Below are 17273 nucleotides of genomic sequence, written 5' to 3' on the forward strand. Positions count from 1 at the left end.
AAGACGAAAACAAAATCTACAAATCATGGATCAGAGCACGCCGAGCCACTTTATACCAACATGACGCTGAATCAATGATGAGAGTCTTAACGACAAAGAAAACAGCGGACTTCTGGTCCCTGATAAACGCCTCTCAAGGAACCATAGCCTCAAGCATGATTAACTCAGTCCCGGAACAAGCCTGGGTCACTTTTTTTACTGATCTCTTCGCCAGTCCGATCTCTGCAATGAATATGTCTTTCGATACCACCGCAGCCCCTTGGATTGACTTGTCAGCCCCAGCGGACATAAGTGCAGCTATTCAAAAACTAAAAGCGTCAAGAGCCCCAGGCCCGGACGGCCTGATGAATATAGACTTAAAGAAACATCTGACTGAATGGGCCACCTTCATTGGCATTCTGTTTGAGCACTGCAGATCCACCAGAAAGATCCTATCGTCGTGGTGCAAAGCAACCATCATCCCAATTTTCAAACAAGGAAGCAGGGAAGCGCCCGCAAACTATCGTCCAATCGCCCTATTGGACATCATGGGCAAACTTTTTGCGACTCTTCTTCTGGACCACTGCCCCCTGCAGTGACCCATTCCAACTAGGCTTCAAGAAAAATGGGGGTACTGCACTGAACATCCTCATACTTACCATCTTGAAAGCCAAAATAAAACAAGGGTCCCCCACAGTCTATGTGGCGTTTATCGACCTCTCACAGGCCTTCGACAAAGTCGAGAGGTCAAGACTGTGGAGAAAGCTGGAAAATTGGAATTGCCCGAACGATGTCCTACAACCAATAATAGCCCTTCACACCAACACTACACTCAACGTCCGGCTGAACAGACAAGGAGCACTGTCCAAAGAAATCCAAGCACACAGAGGAGTAAAGCAAGGCTGCCCCCTAGCCCCGGTGCTCTTCGTGGCTTTTTTGGAGGACTACAAAGACTCAGAAGCCCGGGTCCGTAGCTTTCCGCCGAAGTTTGGTAATTGCTGCACCCTCTCCCGTCTTCTCTACGCTGACGACTTGATTTTGTTTGACCAAACCCCGATCGGCCTCCAGCGGCAGCTGGACAACCTGGCAGTCTATATGAACACCAACAACCTCCAGATCAATCAGACAAAAACCAAAATTATGATCCTCTCTAGATCGGGCCGCTCCCAGAAACAAACCCGGTCCTGGTCAGTGTGTAAAACCAACATCGAAGTGGTCCCTCACTTCAAATATCTAGGAGTGATCATTGACAGGACTTCGCAGGAACTTAAAATGCAACAACGTCTGTGGGCCAAAACCAAACAACTGACTTCCCAACTAAGAGCGATTGATAGAAAGTACAGCAAATTTTCGCTAGCGCCGGCCATTAATTTCTATAAAGGAAAAATGGTTCCGGCCCTGACCTACGGTATGGACGCCATGTTCACTGTACCGTCCAAACTATGGAGGACACTGGAGGGCTACATCTGGAAATCCCTCCTAGGCCTACCCACCGCCATTCCAATCGAAGCCATCAGAAGAGACCTGGGCCTTCTATCGTTAAGTGCCACCGTCAGCGGGGCCTCACTTGCCATCTTCAGGAAGTCCCTCATCAAAGACGGCTTGCCAATTCTCAACATCATTGGACAGGAACTCGAATCAACGAACTGCAAGGCTGTTCAAAAATGGATACACCTCCACAAAACCAAACTGGAGGACCTGCAATGTACACTAAACGACCTGATCACGAACCCGCAAAGAGTCAGCGAAAAACTGAAACTGCAAGACTGGATCAGCACTATCGACAAAGCGGTAGCAACCAAGTTCCTAAACCATCTTCCACCAATTTACAACAAATTGAAACTCCCCATGGCGTACTGTCTGAGATTCCCGGATAAAAAACTACGCTCAACATTTCTAAGAGCGCGCTTAAACTTGCTCCATACTCGAGAAATCTTAGTGATGAGAAGGCTGTCCACCGTCACCACGTGCAGACTGTGCAAAATTCCGGACTCTATTGAGACCATTCGCCACCTTCTCCTAAACTGCCCCGCTTTAACTCAAGTTCGTACAGCTTTTCTCACTCCCCTATGGCTCGACTCGGTACTGATCGATTAGCAAACATGGTGGTACCGTTTGATATCTGGCGAAAAATCCCGCTGGGCTGCCGTCACGGCCAAAATAATGGAAGCAGCCTTCATCAAAATCAACGCTGCAACCTAGACGCCTCTCTGGCCATTGAACTTCAGTGCTCAGGCATCCAGCAACAGATGATCGCGCCATAGACAAACTTTGAGATAGCTATTGCGTTCGACACGCCTTGACTCAGGCTCTATACATTTTAATCTGCCCTCGCTTCAAAGGACGCCTTCTTGTAAAAATCACTCACTGTGATTATACACAAGTAAATAAAAAAAATAAAAAAAATAAAAAAATATTGGTAAATGGAAAGACATTTTTCCCTCCTTTTTGCCCATTTCTGTGTGAGAGACTTTATTCATTTCTCCATGTTAAGAGGTTTTTTGGAGTGTGGCCACCGTTCGCCCATCTATCCAGGTATCATCAGAGGTCTCATTACAATCCTCCAACTGAACATGTGTAACAACATCACTTGGCAATTTATCATTGTCTAACTGTGCATTTGTGATTATTTAGTATGGTACCAGTCCTTTTAACTTCTTCAAAAATATGTGGCTCAAAGAATTCTTCAGGTGATTGACCTGTACCCTCCTTTTGAGTATTTCATTTTTCTGCCTGTGTTTGGTTATTGTTCTGATTGCCCAGGGAAGGAGTTATAGCATCCCCACTTACTCCCTGTTTACTGGTATTCCCCATGCATGAGTCATTTTTCTTAAATCTGCCTATTTGTTCCTTTGGAATTTCAGGTTTTCCTTTTTTATTTGTACAAATCTCCAATGTTTGATTTAGCTCTAGGTTAAACCGAACTTCTTTCATAAGGGTATTTGCACTTTCTGTCACATGTTCATTTACCGGTATCTTTTTTTTGGAATCCTTATGCATGTCAGAGTCATTATGGAAAATTACATCAGAACAATCTGTTTTCTTAGCACTGCAGGTATTATAAGTACTTAGTCACTTTTCAGAAGCCACCCGGTCATTGCTATGGCCTTCTGCCCCCTCCTTTGATGACTGTTTTTGTGCTGTACAGAGCTTTCCTATTTGATCAGCTAACATTTTCACTTGGGCCTTGAGACACTGCAATCTTCCCATCTCTCTAGAATCCTCTCTCTGTGGCCAAGACGATATTGGTTATTTTCCCCCTGATTGGATCTATTCTGATACCTCTTAGGGGAATGATTTCTATTGGGATTGTTCCTGAACTCTTGATTCATATGTGAAAGGGAGCGGGGTGCACCCATCCTTTGGTTGTAGTCCCCTGGTTGGGAATCATTGTACTGACGTGGAACGTAATTCATATTCTGCCTCATGTCCTGTCTCTCATGTTGTGGGTACTGACCCCTATGTTGATTCCCATTATCAGTAAATCTATCCACATATCGGGGTCTATCCTGATTACCATATATCATGGTGTTGGGATCAAATCTGCTCTGTGTCCCCAATGTCTGGTAGGGACCATTATTTCTTTGATCCTGATTTTGTTTCTGGTTATTGTTCTTACCTGACATATCAGGCCAATAGCCTGCCTGGGCCTATCTCCTAAAGACCTAGGGCTGATGTAGCTCTCCCTATTACTAGGATCATGTGATTGAAACATTGATACAGGAAGTGACGACCTTTGTTGATTAACCCTTTGTTCAGGTGTCAAATTATTTTTACCTGGACTTTGAGCAGACTCAAGGGACATTTTGGCTGACCTGATTTCCATCACTGTTGCTGAGGGCTCTTTAACTTTTGGTCTAGTGTCTTTCATTTTATCATTTTCTCTAACCTGACAATAGAATACTTGATATAGTTTTGTACTTTGGTGTACAATCCACTCAAGGGACTTGTCACGATCAAATTCACGGACCAACTGTGATATGATGTCTTTTTGTAGCCCATAGAAGTAGGCAGTTTTAAATTCATTAGAATTGGGGTCAAAAGATACATCAAAGCAAGAAAATGCTCTTTTTAAGTCTTGTAAAAACTGGCGAGGGGGTGTATTAGGCCCAGCAGTGATTGTGTAAGCAACTTTCTTTGCCTTTGCCTCCTACAATGACTGGAAAGGAGAAAACTGACACCTAATCTCTTTTTCAAACTCTGCCCATGTTTTATTCTGCTGTTGTTCATTCAATCCCCTTATGATACTGGCTGTGGGAGCATCTAGAGTTAAATGAAAATACTGTCTGTATTGTTCCTTAGGTATCTGGAGGGCTTTAAATATGTCATGCAATGCTTCTAAGTTATCCTCTATGTAGCATTCCCATCCCTTTTTAAATGGTTTGATCTACTACTTGGTGATTCAACCCTGGTTCCAGGTGTATGGGTTTGGTGGCGGCCTCCAATGGGAGTATCAAATCCCCGAAGGGCGCTGCAACCAAGTTCAGTCACCGGCTCAATCACTGGGGCACTAGCTCTTTGGGTAGAAATAGAATTCACCTCAACTCCATTGAATGCGGTGCCCTGCCGTCTATCCTGGGACCTGGAAATGCATATTTGCTGTTCCAAATCCTTACACTTCTTAAGCAGCCTATCTGCCTCATTTTGCAAATAGTTGTTTTCATCACTCATTTTATTAATTACCTTCTGCATGTCGCACATTTGCATTTGGAATTCATTAAATTCTTTTGTGATGTCATCTTTGATGTCCAGGGTGTTATTGTTAGTAGTGCACAGTGGTGCGGGCAGTTATGGTTGATTAGCCTACCATAACTGGCGAATTTCAGGGGGTTTTCGGTTTTACTTTGAACCATAATGTCATGTTTGTAAAGTGTTTTTAGTGAATTTCACAGGTTTTTACTAGCGCAACTTAACCATAACGTCCCCTTAACAAAGTTTTTTTTAGTGAATTTAATGGGTTTTTAGTACGGCAACTTAACCATAACGTCCCCTTAACAAAGTACATTTTTTTGTGTGAATTTTATGGGGTTTTAGTAGGGCAACGTAACCATAATGTCCCTTTAACAAAGTTTTGTTTACTCAATTGGACAGGTTTTCAGTAGAACAACTTAACCATACTGTCCCTTTTACAAAGATGTTTTGCTAAAGATGATAGGTTTATAGTAGTGCCACGTAACCATAATGTAAAGCAACTCCTGACTTATTTAAACACCTTGCAGAGAATACCACTTGACAATATGCTTGTGTACAGCATGGTAACGGGTCCCAGAATCTGTAAACACTTAACAGTAAGATGTTTGCCTCGTGGACAATGTGGAAACAGATTATATATTGATGTAGGAGCATCCACCAGCAACATTTGCCTTGCACAGCGCCAATACATGTTGGTAGTCAGTCATTAACAATGTAGTACACATTACATACTTTTAGCAAAAGTTTTAGTTATCTGAAAATGACATCAGCTAAGGCCATCCCTCCTCCCCAAGAAACAGCAGCACTACTGTAATGAAGGAGCATGACAAACACTGCCCCAACCTTAGAAATAACAAACGCACAATATTTTTGCACCGGCCACCCACCCCCCCATATCACTGTTTGATGCGTCTTTCCTCATTTCCGTTCCCAAAAGGCCTTATTAGCTGCCCTACCAAAAAACAAACCCATCCGTTAATAAAGTAAATGTTGCGTTAAGAACCACCTTTCACAGTGTAAATGTATAAAAAAAATAAAAAATTGCATTCTCTCCATGTACTTTATATTTCTCAGAAAAGGATATAAACGCTATAAGATTTATCAGTAATAGTATAGATGTGCAAAGAAGTAACATGTGCTACGGAAAAATAGGATTTCTGGTTATAATCTGGGCCGCCGTAGGTGGGCCGGATACAAAACAAAATCCTTTTTCAAGATTGCCACCATCACCATTGCATACTTGGCCTGTCTTCATTTTCCATGGCAGCAAGCTAAAAGCAAAAGTACGTGCCGAGACGCATAACCTGTACATAAACATACAGCGATTACAAAACAAAATCCTTTTTCAAGATGGCCACCATATAAAGGGAAAGCGGTTATTACATACATTGCCCCTCTTCGCTTTCCATGACAGCCTCCAAAAAGCAACAGTACGTGCCGTGATGCAGAACCTGTAAATAAACATACAACAACGTATATTGTGGTACCTTACATTTCAAAATGATAAACAGGATTTTAAAAGAAAACGTTAACATTTAAGAATTTGTGAAGTACTTTTATTTAACAAACAACTGTCAGAGACCAACAGACTAATACCATTTCCAATTATATTGCAACTATTGTTCTAATGGCAACATTGACAATGTTCATGGTGAGACACATGCTGTTCTTTTCGTATACACAAAGTATGCGTTTCTGTTAAAGCACCTGCTTTGTCTGCACAGGTATTTGCAATATGGCGCCATGACCGTTGCCTTACACCAACGTAAATGATGTTATGTCACTCCTAACAGCTAGTTCATCGTAGGGAAAGAGGGGCCAGGCCTGTCATCACATAACATTATAATGGACAGGCAGCCGGTCACGAGAAGTTGCATCTGGCGTTGAAAGAAGCCGACACTTGGCATCTGGAAACCATGGCACGCAAAGTATGGCAATATTTAGCTAGGTGGAAAACGTAAGAGAAAATCTGTGTCAATACCCAACCTTTAGGAAAATATCTCAAAACAGACACAAAGATTGTGGAAAGTAGTACACAAATGGAAGTGGACAAACATGAGATTTAAGGAAATATTGGCGTTGAGCATGGGTACATATAGTGCAAGTCTACAAAGGGCGCGAAACAGCAGTCACTGTAAGGGTTAAAAAAATGGCAACTACACAGTGAGAGGGTAATTCAGTTATGAAGCCAACATGAATGGACAAGCAAGAAATAATGACATGTCTTGATGTTACACAAGACCAAAAGAATGTGCAAACTGATACACAAACCTATGTGGGCAAGCATAACATTTGAAAGAAGAAGAAATAACGGTCAACAAGTGAGACTCTACTCATAGGGCCTCATTACGACCCTGGCGGAAGACCATGGTGCTATTAGCACCATGGTCCATGTCGGTAAGTTACTGACTGCGCCATGGAGAAAGGGGGAATTACCACCCCATTACAAGGTTGGCAGTGCGGAAATTCCCCCTTCCTCCATGGCCCTTCCCCATTCCCATTTTTGCCCCATAGGGCTCAATGGGAATGGGGAAGGCGCTAAGTACGGTGCCGCAAATTGCGGCACCATACTTAGCACCAAGGTCCCTTTGCGGGTCCATACTTTAACGACTGGTAAAACCAGCCGTTAAGGTCAGCTCCTGCAAAGGGACCTCGTAATTAGGCGCTAATGGGTTAACGGCGCCGCAGCCTTTTAAGGCGCCGTTAACCCATTAGCGCCTGGGTCGTAATGAGGCCCATAGTCTGCAAACGCTAACAATGTGCACTCTCTGTTATTGAAGGAAAAATATAACTGCGCAAAAAGATAATACTTCAGTTACATTGTCACAATTAGTGTTTGGTAATATAAAATTAAAATGTGGGTCAGTGTTGGAAGTGGACAAACATGATATTTTAAGGAATTATTGGCGTTGACCATGGGTACATATAGTGCAAGCCTACAAAGGCCGCGAAACAGCAGTCGCCGTAAGGGTTAAAAAAATGGCAACTACACAGTGAGAGGGTAATTCAGTTATGAAGCCAACATGAATGCACAAGCAAGAAAAAATTACATTTCTTGATGTTACACAAGACCAAAAGAACGTGCAAACTGATACACAAAGCTATGTGGGAAAGCATAACATTTCAAAGAAGAAGAAGTAACGGTCAACAAGTGAGACTATACTCATAGGGTCTCATTACGACTCAGGCGGTAAGGGGTTTACGGCGGCGTAAACAGCGCCGACCCTTACCGCCTGATTCCGAGGTCCCTTAGCGCCATGGAGGTTTTAACACCTGCTTTTAGCAGGTGTTAAAATCCATGGCGCTAAGGGACCTTGATGGTAATTACGCCACCGTAATTTACGGTGGCGTAATTAACGCCTTCCCCACTCCCATTATGCCCTATGGGGCAAAAATGGGAATGGGGAAGGGTAAATGGGGATTGGGGACTTACCGCCCCGCCAACCTCGGAATGGGGCGGTAAGTCCGCCAACCACCATGGCGTAAACGTAGTTTACGCCATGGTGGTAAAGGTACGACCCAGGCGGTAATTTACCGCCTGGGTCGTAATGAGGCCCATAGCCTGCAAACGCTAACAATGTGCACTCTCTGTTATTGAAGGAAAAATATAACTGCGCAAAAAGATAATACTTCAGTTACATTGTCACAATTAGTGTTTGGTAATATAAAATTAAAACGCGGGTCGGTGTAGAGTCGTCAAAAGTAAACTTGCATGATCTTGACAGCCTCCATTGCTTTTCGCAAAGTCAGACAGCAATGTGGTTGCATCAAAGAATCTTTGTGAACTGATATTTCATGTTTCTTACAAACGATTTTAAAACATAACCTTATCAAATGGTATGTTTTTCCAAGCTCTCATTCCTTGCATAGTTTTTGAAGTTTCCCTTTCGCTCAAGGTCAAAAAACAACAGCCCCTTATGGATTGACTTGGATGCGTGGGCCTACTGAGCTTGCAACCAAAAAAGCAAATCAACTGACCGTCACTCAGAAGGCACATGCATTCTCACTTTGCAACAACATATGACAATCCAATCATGAGAACCGCTACTCCCATACGCCTCCAGAACCACTGTTTCCAACAAACACTCCAGGTGGCGGGCTCAGATTTCAAAATGTAGGACGCCAGTCCAACTTCAATATTAATCTGAAAACATTGTCACACAGACGCAGGCATTGGGCGCTGTACATTGATCACCAACTTCCACTTTCCCGTATGAATTTGGTGGCAAGAAAATTCCACTTTTTGAGTTTGCGCTGCCACATTCCATCCCAAGCTAATTAAAGCTCACCTTCGGAAACAGTATTTCATAAGTATAACAAGTCCATAGGTGTCTTGTTTTGTATGTGTTACCAGCGATGTCCGTGTACACCAAAACATGAAGGAAAGATGGCGGAGGCAGCGAAGAAATGTGATGCACTTCACGTTGTTCCAAAGCCAATCAGTGAAAGCGCCACATGTCCGCGGACATAACGCTACGAATTAGCCAATCAATTTCTTGTCCGCGGAGCTAACAGGGAAGTGTGACCGGGGAGCGGACATAGATATCACTCATTTTTTTAGACCTACTTTTTGATCGATTTACAGAAAACTACTGGACAGATTTTCACCAAATTTACAAAAGCAGACTTTCAGGACGCTGCCCCTGCCGCAAATTTGCTGAAAATCCGTCCAGCGGTTTGGTCTGAATGCATGTGCAAAGTTTTTCCCCCATTCAGTCTATGAGAAAAAAATACGTTTTGGGACCACCCTATAACTTTTCCTCCCTGGACCAAACATCACCAAACTTTGCAAAGAAATTCAGAGTGGCCCATATACTTTTTTTGCAAATTGCTGATTCGTCCAGCGGGAGCGGAGTTATAGGCTGCCCAAAAAGTGCTCTTCCTATGGAAACAGTAACTTACCCATTACTACACAGCCACTACCGTGGCTGTGTAATATATATATACATATATGTGTAGCAAGTAGTCTTGTAAAGTTATGTTAAGATATATTGATTGTAGTTTTTGTAAACAGTTACTGTAACAAGTTTAATATTTTGTATTCTTTAATAATACATATAAGTGTAAATACCTAAAAAAGTTAAATAAACATGCAAACAAAGTTTGTTAAATACAGGTTTATTTGGGGGAATAAGGTTGGAGGATTATTTTTTTCCTTTGCGTGGAACACATGATGCATGTTCTTCCTTAGCCCAGTTATCTGGATTATTACTGTCCATGATTTGTCTTACATTTTCAATCTTCATTTTCATTCATTGGATTTCTTTTTGAACATTAATTAATAGTTGATTTTTTTTTGTTATGTTGGTTAAAAATTAATTCAACCTTTAACAACATATCCAAATAATCACATCATTTATATAATTATTCAACAATAATAAAGAAAACAAAAGAATATTTAAACATACAAAACCTCCCAAAGTTAGTGATTCAGAGCAAGACTAACATTTAAGTTCAGTCATTGCTGAATCAATAAAAGACACAACTGCAGTTACAGTCAAAGTGGTAGACCCAGACAAACAGTGTTTCCACATAAAGCCCATTGATAATGTGTCCTTATTTCTGAATGTATAAAACACTTTTTCCCTTAACTGTTTAATGGTGTCACAAACCAACAAAACATGTTTAGTTGTTTCTCTCACAGACTCATCTTTACAGAATCTGCAGAAAACGGTGTCCTCCGTAACCAGACCAGTTCTTAGCAGTGTATCCTTAGTCCTATTCAAATTTAAACGAAATCTCAAAAAAGTTGATCGTGCAGTCTTACTAGAGTAAATTGAAACTTATGGAGCCAGACATCCTTGCATTTTGTGATTTTCCTTAAGGTGACTTAAGACAGGGTGTGTATTGAATTTCATCACCGTTTTGGCCCAATCTGCTGCAAAAAAGGTATTCTTAACGTAATCTTTGTTGCCCTTAAGATCACATTCGGCACAACCAATGTCTGCTAATGACAAAAGGGCTAGCCCCCTAGGTTCTGATAGAACTTGAATTCCCCCATTCTCACATGCTTCACCAAAATCCTCCATGAAGAAATTTGCTGATAGTAATAGCATTTTCTATAAAAAGATAAATGCTGCCTGAGCGCTCTGGTCTTCAAAGAGGTAATACCCAGTTCATAATGAATAAAAGCATGCAGCACAGAGGATGGTTGATGAAGGACTCTTCTCTATATCAGGGCTTTGAGGCCTGGCAAGTAATCTATCAAAGCTGAATCATATATTTCAATAGCTCTTTTATTTCTTTTAATGTATCCATGATTACCTTCTTGGGTAGTTCTTGTGGTGATTCTTGTTTAGTTCTTCATGATACTTGAATTACTTCATCTGTTTGAAAATATTTGAAATATGTTTAAACAATTGAAGATATAATACACTTAAAACTATGGGGCCGATTCATGGAACAAATGTGCGCCGAAATCTGTGGCGCAAGCTTGCGCAAGCGTGAAAAAGCAAGAACATGCGCACACGTGCGAATCATGGAAGGCCCAGTGCGTGTTTTCCCTGGGATGTGTGCCAAATCTGCGGGTCGCGCATACGGGCGCATACATCACTGCAACATCCCGAACGCTGTGCGCGACGCATACAGCGAAAGCGCACAACGTGTAGTGCACACACCAAAAAGGGGGTGGAACACAGTGAATGGGGAACAACGCATGAAGATGAAGGCATAACTGAGGAAGTACTGCTGGGAAATACACGGAACGGCCACATGCACACGAACAACACATATTCATGGAATCGAATACGGAAAACCCGCGCACGCCAAAAGACACACACAGGCGTAAACACGTCCGCCATACAAAGGCAGGCGGAAGCGTCCTCACGCAGTATGAAAGTGCATGCAAACAACAAACACGTATATACATCTACGATGAATGTCCCATTTCTCGCAGCACTGATCGTGGGACACCGCAGGAGGAGGAGAAGAGCCGGGCCCCAAATTTTTTTGCCCAGGACCAGCCTTTTTGGGATGCCTGATGACGAGGTCTATGGCAGGTATAGGTTTCCACCTCGTATCATCCTAGACCTGGTCACTCAGTGGGAGGATGACCTCACATCACCCACCTTGTGCTCCCAAGCACTGAGCCCCTTGAAAAATGTGCTCAATGTCCTGCATTTTTTGGCCACTGGGTCATTTCAGCGGACTACTGCCATAGTTAGCCTCCGTCCACAGGCACATATACATGCCCAGAACACCTGCGTAAAGGCAGGCCGTGGTCCAGGAATTTTACAGGGTGGCACACTTCCCCAAAGTGCTCGGTGCCATATATTGCAGCCATGTGGCCCTATGTCCACCTAGGGCCACTGAGCACATCTATCGGAACCGCAAGCTCTGGCATTATATCAACGTGCAGGTTGTATGCAATGCCCATGGAATCATCACCTCTGTCTATGTAAACTATCCTGGGCCTACCCATGACAGTTTTCTATACAGAATGTCTGCTCTGTGCCGGGACCTGGAAGCTGGAAAGCATGGCGACGCATGGCTCATTAGTGAGTACAAATGTCTGTGCACATGCATGCATGTCACACACAGACAAATACACAAACCCAACTAATGAAAACCATAGTCACCTCCCCAGTTGACAGTGCCAACCCTCTGAGAAACCACATGATGACACCAATACGGAACCACACCACCCTAGGTAAGATACAACGCTGCCCATATTGCAACCAGGGGCATAGTGGAGCGCACATTCGGAGTGCTCAAGTCACGCTTCCGCTCCCTTGACCGCTCTGGCGGGCAGCTACTATGTGCACCCCCAGTAGTGTGCAGGATCATTGTGGCAGCATGTGTCCTGCACAATGTTGCAACACGGCAGGGCGTACCGGTGGACATGGTGGTGCCCCCACATCCCCAACCACAGGCACTGCTCATGGGAGGTGAAAGGGCACGTGGCGAGACAGCCCAGACCCAGCTTGTGGCCACATTTTTCACCTAAACTCCCACCCCTGCGGAGTGCACACAGGCCTGGCACATACCAGGTGATAATCGGTGATGACAAAGAGACAGTCAACTATCACAACCTTACCACCCTGAGAATGTTGCCACGGAAGTGCTACATTGTATGCATCCCTAGCTACTTAAACACAACCAATCGTGTGTGACCAAAAGGAACACATGCAAGGTGTATATCACACCACCCCCCCTGCAAAACAGGCCATGACAATCAGTGGTATGTCACCCAAACTCTCCCAACCCACATCGCCCTCGTCAGCCATTGCATGACATGGCATGCAAGAGCAAAAGAGCAAACCAAAAGCACAACACATGACCAATTAGATACAAAGTGACACGTGATACATTTAAAGAGACCTGAGACAATCACACCTGACATAGAATTAGATGAAATGACTGACCAACAACCTCTCACAAATACAAAGTGATGCACAAATGCATTCCACCAGCGGTACCATCAACAAAAGGCAGAATGCCTGTTGGCATGCACTCTGGCCAATCCAAATACGCAAATCCCAAACCCTGTGCTGTGTGTGTTTCCTGCAACACACTGCTCAGCACACAGCACAGTGAGCAGCCATTGTGTTGGGGATACACCTTGAGGATCATGTAAAAAGGACAAGCAACAGAAATAACCTACTGACGCATGTACACAATCCCCAAATGGTAAGTGATCATGCGCTGCAGGGGCACAGCATGCCAGAGAAAGCAATCTGTGTGCACGTGTGGGAATGGAAGGGTGGTTGTATCTGTGGTGGAGCATTGTGTAAGTGTGTGTGTCAGTAGGGACATGCACTCAATACATGCATGTGAAATCAAGTGACCCTCAGTGTCCTGTCCACATCAAATGTGAACATAGGCCATGGGTACGCCCCAGTATGTCAAACCACAACAATCCCCTGACACATGAAAAGTAAACCCAACACAGGAACAGCCATTGACCAGCAGAACACATCATGTACATAGTACCCCACAATGAGAATGTCAGAAAGTGCCCAAACACTGTAGCCCAAGCGTACTGTCCGACAACAAAAGTCCCTCCCTCATTTACTCATCACCATGACCTTCAGAAGAACTGTGTCTGGGGTCCCTTGGCTTCTTCCTTCTAGTCTACCTGGTTTCAGGATCCCCCTACCCCTTGGTTTCCTTGTTCTACCTTTCGTGTAAATAAGGTCCAGCCCCCTCAGATGCCACCTTGACTGGTAAAAATACCAAATTGCAGAGAACTCCAAGGATCCAAACCCCCAAACCAGAGAATAAGCCTGTAGCCACCAAAAAAACCTGGAAGAGTCTCCAGTAGATGACTTGAAGTTGCTGAATATGGCCAAGCACATGTCCAAGCAGAATTATAGAATAACTACCAAGCTAGCACTGTTGATCAATGGTTCAACAGATGGGTAGCAATGTCAGTACACAATAATCAATGATGATGCAACAACTGATGGGTAGTGTCACAGCTCCGGTCTCCAGGTGCAGGAGTGGCACGAACCAACCACCCCCTCTGTGGTCTGGGCGCCTGCAAGGTAAAAATAACATACTCCTCCGCGACCCCGGTGGGGAAAGAGGGTTAGGGATCCGTTGGTTGGATAGGCATTGTTATTCAGGATAACCGGAAAGAGGGTCAGGAGAGGGGAGGTGGATGGGCAAGGGAAAGTAGTGAAAATAAAAAATACAACTATTGACAATTACACATATTCAATCAGAAAAACCATGTACTTCATGCACATTGTACAAAATGGCTCAAAGGTGAGCAAAAGAGAGACTTATCTCTGGGGTGAGTGCTGGCCTGCTGCCTGCGCACTCTCAGGTCCGGTAACAGGAGCAGTTCAATGCTGCAAAGAGAGCGTGAGCTACTATTCTGTGTGTGTTTTCCTCACACACACATAACACCATTCATGCCTTGAACTTAGTGACTCCTCCCCAAACAAGCACTCTTGTCTGCTGCTTCGTTCATATAGTTTTGCTTGCCCCAGTGATGGTTTATACACTGTGAATGCGTTTAGGTAGCCGCACGTGGCCCCGCGTTAAACGGAAGACCATGTGTTAAGAATCACACATGATAGATTGTGCCTTGGATGTGCTGCTAGACATGTGTGGCGAGGTGCGACTTCAATACAAGTTGCGTTCTGCCAGCCTCGGCTTTCTATAGGCAGCGCACGTGGCTAATGGCATATGCTAATGATATGCACTGGACTCGAGTTTGTGCGTCGCTGGGTGCCCCTTGCGCTGTATTAGTTTGTGTCTCGGAACGCTACTGTGCTAATAACTTAGCTTCTATGGAGCAGGGGGGACTGGAGGATATCGGCGACGACCCTGCGTGTGCCCCTGACAACTTGGAAAGCTTCTTGGCATTTGCACCTCAGCGGGGCTTAGCTGTACTGTGCGCATCTTCCCAAATGCCTGGCTAAGCTCCCCAGCACTGGCGCTATTTAGCTTGCATGTGCGAGGGGCCTGAAGGAAGGTCAGCTGGGGCGTGGCCCCTCGTGCTGCTCACCTTGCTGGGAGCTCCTGGAAACACATCTGCTTCTGTCGGACATCTGAGCACAAGCCCCATGCTTCTGCTTGCGCGCATGCAGACTTGTGCACCACTCAACGTGGCCAGGGTTTTGTAGTTCTTGGCCTGGTGTCTGCTGGGAAAGGTAGTCTGGAGGCTCATTTTCCTGCAGAAAGGGCATAAAAGCCTTTAATAAAGCTAGAACGTTTTCTGTGTTTGTGTGTTTTTATGCTGCTTGTCACTGGGCCATGTCTGAGACCTACATCTGACCTCCTCCCACACAACCCCAGGTTCTGTACCCTGACAGGTAGAGCTGGAACTTAAGTCGAAAACAACCAAGGAGGCTGGCACAACTGGATTGTTGAGCTGAAACCCAATCAATCCTTGATAGCATGAACAAAGAAAGGCAGAGACAGCACAAGTCTGCAAAGGCACAGAGAATGTGAGATAGCCGGAAACAGCTGACAGCAAGTTAAGAGCCACAAAAATTGAATAGCATTGGTAAAAGCCAACAGTCAACATAAAGGCATGGATGTAATAGATGAAAGACAGGAGGAGCGACAGAAAGATGCTGTTGAACAGAAGTGTACTGAGGCAAACCGAGGCAGTGTAAGAGTACGTGGAAATAACAGCCCGAGAGATGGGTGGACAGATCTGCAACAAGGACAGTAGCAGGAAGAAGAACAGGGACTAAAGGCACCAGAGTGTGAAAAACAAGTAAACGAGCAGTAGTCCAGTAGGAGAACTGCGCCGTGAGGCAATATCAATGTCCAAGAGGGAAGACGGACACAACGTGCTGTCCAAACAGAACGGAGCGTAGTAGTAGTATAGGCTGACATCTCAGATGAGGGCTGGACCGTGAGTTATGCCTCTTGGGTCACATTTCTAATGCATCCTCCATTGCCACAATCCCTAGGGGCTGAACTCAACACGTACCAACTTGACATTGTCACCACCCAGCCCCCTCCCACCATCAGTTTGACTTTGACAGCCAAAGGGTGCAAGCTACCGTCTACAGCATGAAGTGCATCAAGCACTTATACAGGCAAGAAATTAACATACATCACAATCAAAATCAATACATGGACAGTTCAATAATGTACTCACCAAAATTGATTGCAGAAATGCCGTGGAGAAAACATCCATAATCCTCACTAGGGGTGTTAACACAAGTAGTACAGCAGCAGACAGGCCACAGATATGACAAAAGTCCAATGCCCTTGTGTAAATGATTGTCACACCGAACAATCCTTGCAAGCCCATGGATAGGGGAAGCAGGAGTGGCATATGTGTCAGGACCTCAATCCGCAAGCACATACACGAGACAAGCTTGAATGGGCCCAGCTGGACAGTGGATGCTTTCAAAAGCCACAAAGCACCACACCGTCACATGACTGCACAATAGACAAACCATTTTAAACTATATTAAGTAATTAAACTAACTAATAAAATAAAAAATGGCCACATATGACCCAGGGGGGAGGCACCCAAGAGGGGGGAGGTACAGGGTGCACCTCAACACCCACATGCGATGATGATGAGATAAGAAAAAAAACCTCCATGGGCTCTCAACGCCTGCACGGCCCGACCTGTGTGAAGATAAGTCATCGCCTGAGTCACCCTCTGGATGGAAAGCAGAAGGTGGACGTGGCACAGTACCCTGACCACGCCTATGCGCAGCTTGCCCCTCATCAGCAGCAAGTCTGCAGGACTGGTAAGCCTGGTCCTGTCAGCGATGACACGTAGGTCAGCCTGCAGCACCTCACCTGATACGCGTGCTTCCTCTTGCAAGGTAGCACGTGTAACACAGAAATCTTCCTGCATGGCCTCGCATGACATCTGGAGCACCTCCCAGCATGCACATAGCTCTGCCGAGATGGTATTCTCAAACTGCTCCAACCTCTCCTCTGTCTGCTGCCTCTGGGACATGTTGAGTACAACCAGAGTCGATCTGAGGGATTTATGGTCATCCCTCAGGGCCTCCCTGTGTGCCTCTGCGTGAGCAGCAAGTGCTTGATGCAGAGACACCATTTCAGCCCGGTGTGCCCTGTCTGAAGCCGCCATGCCCAGCCTGAGTGAGCGGGCCATGGACTGTGCTGCCCACTGCTGGAGCTCCACCTGCCTAACAGGGGGGAGCACGGATTGG

The sequence above is a fragment of the Ambystoma mexicanum genome, chromosome 5q, assembly GCF_040938575.1.
Source record: "Ambystoma mexicanum isolate Mex_15411 chromosome 5q, UKY_AmexF1_1, whole genome shotgun sequence".
NCBI classification, from domain to species: Eukaryota; Metazoa; Chordata; class Amphibia; order Caudata; family Ambystomatidae; genus Ambystoma; species Ambystoma mexicanum.